Source organism: Chenopodium album, chromosome 4, assembly GCF_948465745.1.
Source record: "Chenopodium album chromosome 4, dcCheAlbu1.1, whole genome shotgun sequence".
Lineage (NCBI taxonomy): Eukaryota > Viridiplantae > Streptophyta > Magnoliopsida > Caryophyllales > Amaranthaceae > Chenopodium > Chenopodium album.
In genome coordinates, this window is record NC_137837.1 from 74825476 (window position 1) to 74832975 (window position 7500).

General features: G+C 37.8%; 1 pseudogene; it reads left to right on the forward strand.

The window, feature by feature from the left end:
- The first annotated feature begins 4995 nt into the window (after positions 1-4995).
- Positions 4996-7500, forward strand: part of LOC145628147 (uncharacterized) — a 2671-nt pseudogene continuing 166 nt past the window's right edge.

Consider the following 7500-nt stretch of genomic DNA (forward strand, 5'->3'; position numbering starts at 1 on the left):
TTCAATTTCCTAGACTTACAAAAGAGAATTGTGAGAATTGGGCAATTAGAGCCTTGCTAGGATCACAAGATGCTTGGGAGATAGTTGAGAAAGGTTATGTAAAGCCAGAAGATGAAACTTCTTTGCCCACTCAGAGGGATACCTTGCAAAAGGCTAGGAAGAAGGGCTTTAGTTAGGTGGCGAATCTTCATTGAACCTTTGTTCTTCCACTCCGTACCAGGTAGTTGCAAGACTAAGGGATGATAGAGACTGTGTGTCGTATTATAGAAGAGTTGTGTGTAGCTATCTTTGTCTTCCTTCACTAACTTTAATTGGGATAATGCCTGTAAGCTTCTTCTTTGATAGCTAGATATGACTCCGGTAGTTTCACTACTGAAATCCCTAAGCCGGGTTGTTCATGTGGGGTTAATTACCCTTTTGAGTTAGAGCTGCCAGGCAGAAGCTCTTTATACCAAAATCTGCCTGCTCACAGTAGCATAAAGTGTCTCGTCCTCTACTGTAGAGGTAGGAGCATTCTCACTAGTAGAAAAAGGCTCATTTGCGTCGCTCATTTATAGTGTATTTGCGTCGCTTCTATGAGCGACGCAACTGCTCGCGACGCAAATGACTTAAAAGTCATTTGCGTCGCTCCTAGGCGCGACGCAAATAAGAGTCATTTGCGTCACTCCTTTATAAAAGAGCGACGCAAATGACTCTTATTTGCGTCACTCCTTTATAAAGGAGCGACGCAAATGACTCTTCTAATAAACTTCTTGTTTGTTATTTGCGTCACTCCTTAATAAAAGAGCGACGCAAATGACTCTTCAGATAAACTTCTTGTTTGTTATTTGCGTCACTTGTTTATATAAGAGTGACGCAAATGACTGACTAGACAATACAAAATTGCTTTATTTGCGTCACTTGTTTGTTTAATGAGTGACGCAAATGAGGTGAATTTTTTTTTTTTTTAATTATAATAATTGCCTTGTATATGTTTGTAGTACCTGTTTTCCTTGCTAGTGGTATAAAGTTATATGCTAACGCTAATATAATTGAAAGGGAGTCATTGCAACTATATTGCCAAAACTTACGGGAGGTCCTAAGACAAAACATTTGATACCATAAAGATGTTTGTACTACAATTTCCCAATATGATTTTAACAAAAGAAACATAGTATTCAGTAATCATGAAAATGCTTCAAGTATCAAAATTCAAGGGTCTGCAAACAATACTAATTTCCAAGCCCTGTGATAGATCCTAGCTACATCACAATATCTATCCAAAAAACACGTTAAATTCCGGCAAAAGGCTTCTTTCCACCAGCAGCAGCTCCAGCTGGAATCACCTTCAACACATTGAACCTTACTGTCTTTGAGATAGGCCTGGATAATTATCAGGGAAATATGATCAAGTTAAACACTGAGATCTATTAGAAATATACACAAATAACACAATATCAACCAAAGTGCTCCAAGAGCAACTAACCTGCATTGACCAATGATAACGTGGTCTCCTTCCTTGACACGGAAACAGGGTGACACATGTGCAGGGATGTTTGAATGCCTCTTCTTGTACCTGCAAGCAACATAACAACAAACAAAATAATAAGAATACCGAACAATCACATATAACACAACAACACTTGGGAAAACAAAATAGCTAGTACAAATCCGGAATGAACTGAGTTGAATCTAAGTTGCTTCTCCATAAATTTTACCCTCTCTAAAGTGCATCCATTGGCATCCTTCTTTTCTCCTCAAACTAGAACATTATCCCATGTATAAATCAAACTATAAATTCTTCCCAAAGGTCAAGATACTTAGTTCAGGTAACATAGCATTAACAAAGTACAATCACACTTATTTATCAAAAAAAAAGGTACAATCACACTAAAGAGACCATTTAAGAATCAACGTGATCACGTCACATAGTAGCAAGATATTGATGCCCAGCTCCACCTAAAAGCATTGGGTGATAAATAGCTTTACATTGAATCAACAGCAGCAAATATGTGTCGCATCAGGGATCATGTCTTTGATTGAATTTAGAACGATTAAGAAAATATATAAGATCAAGAAGGAAGTTACAAATCTCAAATTTCTATAAATAGCCTAAACCAAAACCCAAAAAGTAGTCCTCTGTCAAGACAAATGTCAAACAACCACAAAATCTGATTACTGATTACAAGAGATCACTATAACACAAGCATATCAAAATGGCTAGTTTGCCCATACTTGACACAACAATTCTCAAGTATCAATCAGTCAACCATGTCATAAAGAACCAAGACTAACAATTCTAATACACAGCTTTAATGGCTAAAGCTAAAATAAAGGCCCCTGTGATGAAATGGATTCTAGTACAGCCTCTGCCAAGTTTTTGTTCTCTATCACAGCACTTCCAACAATTGGAATGCTATCATGCTTGGAAAATCCTATCTGTTTAACACATGACATTCAAGATACACACCAAATTGAGTTCTAACTTCTTAGACTAAAACATCCACATTGCATGAACTTAAATTAATTTTATCGAACATAATATATGTTACTAACCGTTGGTGATCTCAGAGGTGATTGTGTAAACAAAATAGAATGCCCTTGTGGAAACTTCTTGTCCTTAAAGATGTCAAGGAATTTTTCAACCGCCTTTGCTTCTTCATCGGTGTAGATTCCGATGGCCTTCCAGAATGCAATGCAATTTTCTGTCAGTTTATCTGAATACTGTTGTCTTGTTAATGGGACGATCATGGTAACCTGTGTAAATTTTTCAAATGGACCTACAAATTATTTGCAAGCATCAAGTTAACAACTACATTTGACAGTAAGACGCTATTAAACTGTTGCAGCAACTGCAATGGGGCTCCTAACAAAGTGATTTCCATCTGACCATATCAACTCTCCGAAAACGTACCCTGCTGGCAAGCCACCAGCTTGAGCTTTTAAGGTCACCTTATAACTCTTCTCTTCTCCAGCTTTCGTGAACTGCAAAGACTTTGGTTCCACAGTGACCTCAACGCCGTTTGGTTGGGTGACACGAGCTTCATAAGTCGAGGCCTCTGCCACATTCTTAACTGTTCGAGTGACAGTGACTGAGCCAGATAGTTAAGCACTGTGATTGAAGGGTAGTTGAAGTTCAATAGGCCACTACTTGTAGTGTTTGATGCTTGACATTTGTAGGTTGGATCAAAGGACTGGAGCATGGTTTGGTTATAGCCAAGAGAGTAAAGGAACTCTAAATAATCGCGTGTGGTTAAGTCATAGACTAGCCCTGGATCCATGGCACGGTTTGGTCTAACATGTCCTGCTCCATAGGCGAATGGATCGGCTGTTGTGAAAGATGCATCCAGCATTGGCTTCTCTGTGTTATCTTTGACTCTAGCTGCCACAAAATAAAATGTAAAATGTCATATATTATCTAGATTTTGTCCAGAAATGTTTCATATGCTCATGACTTCAATCCGAATAATAAGTAGATCAGAAAAAGAGTTGCAGGGTTACCGGTAGTCATTATAGCAGATCTTATTGCGGCAGGGCTCCATGTAGGGTACAGAGTCTTGAGAAGGCCAGCAACCCCAGATATATGAGGGCAAGACATAGAAGTACCCGAGTCTAACATAAAGGAAACTCTACGCTTATGGGATAAGGTTCTTCTGTTGGACTTACTGCTCCAGAGTATGCAGCTAAGACATTCACTCCTGGTGCCGTGATATCAGGCTGCAGAGCACAAGAACTCGTCATTGTTACTTTGTTAGACATTAATACTCGAGTCCAAGTTAACATTCTCAATACTTTTTGACATTTTCATTGACATTTTCAACACATTTTCAGAGAACAAAACTGCAAACCATTTTCAGAAATTATAAATTGCATTTTAAACTAAATGAATGAGCCATTCCCTCAAACCATATTCTGAGTTCTATAGCAATTATGACTTCAATTTCATGAAATGTTTACGCATTACAGAAACACAAATCAAAAATAAAAAAACCCTAGAACAGAACTAATGAATTGGATGAAAAAAAAAAATACAACTTCACTAAATACAAGAAATCTTACCTTAGGTGAAATAAACTCATCAAATTCAACAATTTCGAACTCCTACACTAATCAAACTTCAATTATTGTTGCTGTAATTTGCTAGAACTTCCCCGGTGTTTTTGAGGGCGAAATTAATCGATTTTTCCAGTCGAAACTTTCAGTCATTGCTCGAATATGAGGCCAGGATTTTTACTTGAATTTTTTGGGGTTTCTAGGGTTCGAATTCCTATGGTTTTGAGTAGATTTTTTGCTCAAAATGGGGGAATTTTTGTGGGAAATGCTCAATTTTTCTGGGGTTTATGGGTTCGGATTTCTTAGGGTTTTTGGTCCAAATTTTTGCTCGAAATTGCTCAATTTGCTGCTGATTATAGGTCTTCAACTTGATTGCGATTTTGAATGTTGAATTTGCTGAGGAATCGGTGTTTTTTTGGCCGAATTTGTTGGATTTAAGGGTCGAATTTGTGGGTGTTTTGGCTGTAGAAATTCACTGGAGTTGCAACTTGTTTTTTCTTTTTGTTTAGTGGAAGGTAGGCGTGAAAAACTAAGGTCAAAATTCTGAAATAACCTAAATGCAAAAGATACATTTGCGTCACTTCATTATTAAAATGCGACGCAAATAACAAAAACATAATGTTGTATATTAGTCATTTGCGTCGCTCATTTATTAAAAGAGTGACGCAATTTATTCACTCACTCATTTGCGTCACTTGTCAATAAATGAGTGACGCAAATAAGATTATTATATGCATCGCTTCAATAAATAAGAGCGACGCAAATAATAAAAATCTGCAATACAACAGTTATTTGCGTCGCTTCTTGATAAATATGCGACGCAAATAACATTTCAGGATGGTAAAATTTAACATTTGCTTCGTTCTTTCTAATGAGTGACGCAAATATGGCGACGCAAATGTACGTTTTTCTACTAGTGTCTATATGTAGGATATTCCAGCTAATTTAGCTAACTTCCCAGCGATGCATGACTCCGGTAGTCAGATTCATGCTGGTGATTTACTCATTGGTATTAAAAAGCGTCTTCTATCTGATGATTTTTAATTTTCGGGTGTTTGTATCTCCCATAATTTTTTTTATTTTAGAATTAAAGATCCTGATGCTCTTTCAACTAATATGTCGGAGTGTGAAATATGTGTTGATAAAAAAGACGTGTTAATTATTTATTCATTGGTTCAAATGATAATGATTCAAATTCAGAGACAATATCAATTACATAGTTGTAGATATAAGTTGTATTGTATGAGTGATATAGAATCAATAAATAGTTTCCATCATTATATTTCGGAATGGTGGGAGTTGGAAGGTCTCCTTCTTATTGATTGCTCTAATTCTTATGAATCTATACCAATCTGTGGAGTATTAGATAAAATGAAAAGAATCTTTAATAATGATGATAATCTCTATCGACTTTTTGCATCATTAATTAAGATTCCTATCCGTTATGAAGGGGGTAGAAGTAGCTCCAATATTGATAGTATTTCGAAACTTCCGTACCTGAGCTATATACTATTTGATATTTATATGGATAATATCGATCGGTTTATAAAAGATTGTAATCCCGTTTTTAAATATGCGCGCTTTCGAAGTTATATGGTTATAGGTTTCAATTCAATAGATGAAAAAATAACATTTATGTATGAAAAGGAATCAATATTTTAAAAGTACTTGTTACCAAAACCATTTACGACGCTTCTTTTAAGGGATTCGTTTCCTGTTCCTTTTATGAAATAATGGTATATATACGTTAAAAGTAACGGAGGGTGTGAAATAAGACATCGATTGAATGATCCAATGATCCACATTCAGAAGTCGTCATATAAACCAATTCGAACTAAAAAAAGAGTCCCTTATTCGTGGGAGTCTAAAGATAAAAAAGAATAAGGGCTAGCAGTATGGCAGAGAGTTGGAATTCATTCGAATGATAAGATCTCAAACAATAAGGAACGAGAAAGATCAATGCCTTTGAATTATTCGAGGGAATATCTGCCGTTTAACAGTATCGGGTATTCTGATATGTGATAGCTCTTTAACATTGGTTTAAACGCTCTCTAGGAGAGCAATATCCTTTAATTGTTCGGAGAGAAAGACGTTGTTTAGCAGGTTTAAGGTATTCGATACTCGATCGTTTCTTACCTTAGGGTTAAACCTTCTTATTTTCATTGAACCGGATAAACGAGATCCTTGATCGACCCTAGCAAACCCCAATTAACGATATGCTTGACTGGAGTAAGGGATCCCTTGAAAGGGGCACGTACGTGTTTAGTATAAAGAAAGTAAGGAACAACTATCTTCTTAGTGTAAGTTAGTGTCGTTAAATACAGATTTTATCAAACTAATGAAACAAAACCAGCTATCTCCCGTTGCTATTCCTAAATCTGACCTCGATCAAACTCCTATTACCGAAGCTAACGAGTGGAACGAGCATAAGGATAAGGTTTACCAGTATGGCAGAGTTTCGTAGCAAAGTTAAAGACGTGCCAACTTTTCAAAAGCCCACGGGAACGGAGTTAATGCTCCCACATCCATAGCATGAGTAGTTAAAGCAAGTGAATGATTTGAAATTCGAGTTATTTCATGGAATAACACTCGTATATATTGAGCTCGTAATGGTACCTCGCAATTCAAAAGTCTCTCTACGGCTGAAGAATGAGCGTGTTCTTGGGCCATCATAGAAACATAGATAGGGTCGACGACGGAACGAAGAACTCATCCCTAGATACAGCTTTTTCGTACACGTTCACTTGCATCACATACACAAGTGCTCTCTGAACCGTGCAATAAGGTCACCCATAACACGGCTCTCCCACTTGAGTTACTTTAGCCCCAGGTCATGCTATTCAATGATATTGTAAAAATGACAGCATAACCTAACAACTAGTATTGAAAACGGGTCTCCCTTTGATCGAGGGAGGTTGACGTCTAGTCAATAGGGCCCCCACTTTCCAATCACTAAGAAAAAAGAAATTTTAAAAACTATCTAAGTAAAGCTTGTCTGTTATTTTTTCTGGCCCCAAGGGAGTTTACTCAACCCATTTCCCAGTCTCTCGCACTGCTCAAGTAAGTGTGCGACTCCATATGAGGACCTCCTTCCCTTCTGCCCACTCTCCGTTCACACGGTTCTCAAAGCGGAGGAGGAAGGGTGAGCAGGAGGTACCACGAGCCCTCTGCCCCACACATCTATCCAAAAGTAAGTGTAGTTCACCAGTTTCAGCGAATGCTCTTATCTCTCGGCAAAGATCGTGTGAGTGTGCAGTTATGCTTTGGATTCTTCGCCATAGAATAGATAGAGTCAGTTCCCGTTCTTTTCCGGTGTACTCGCTTTAAATCTCCGACACACAAGGAAAGACGCGGTGGGGAAGAAAGTAGCCCTAGCCTCTGTCCGGCCGATCATTCCGCTGGCATCTCGCATTCACGCCCTCGTTTGACTGCCGCTCGGGGATATAGTTGTAGATATGTTAGTCTTAG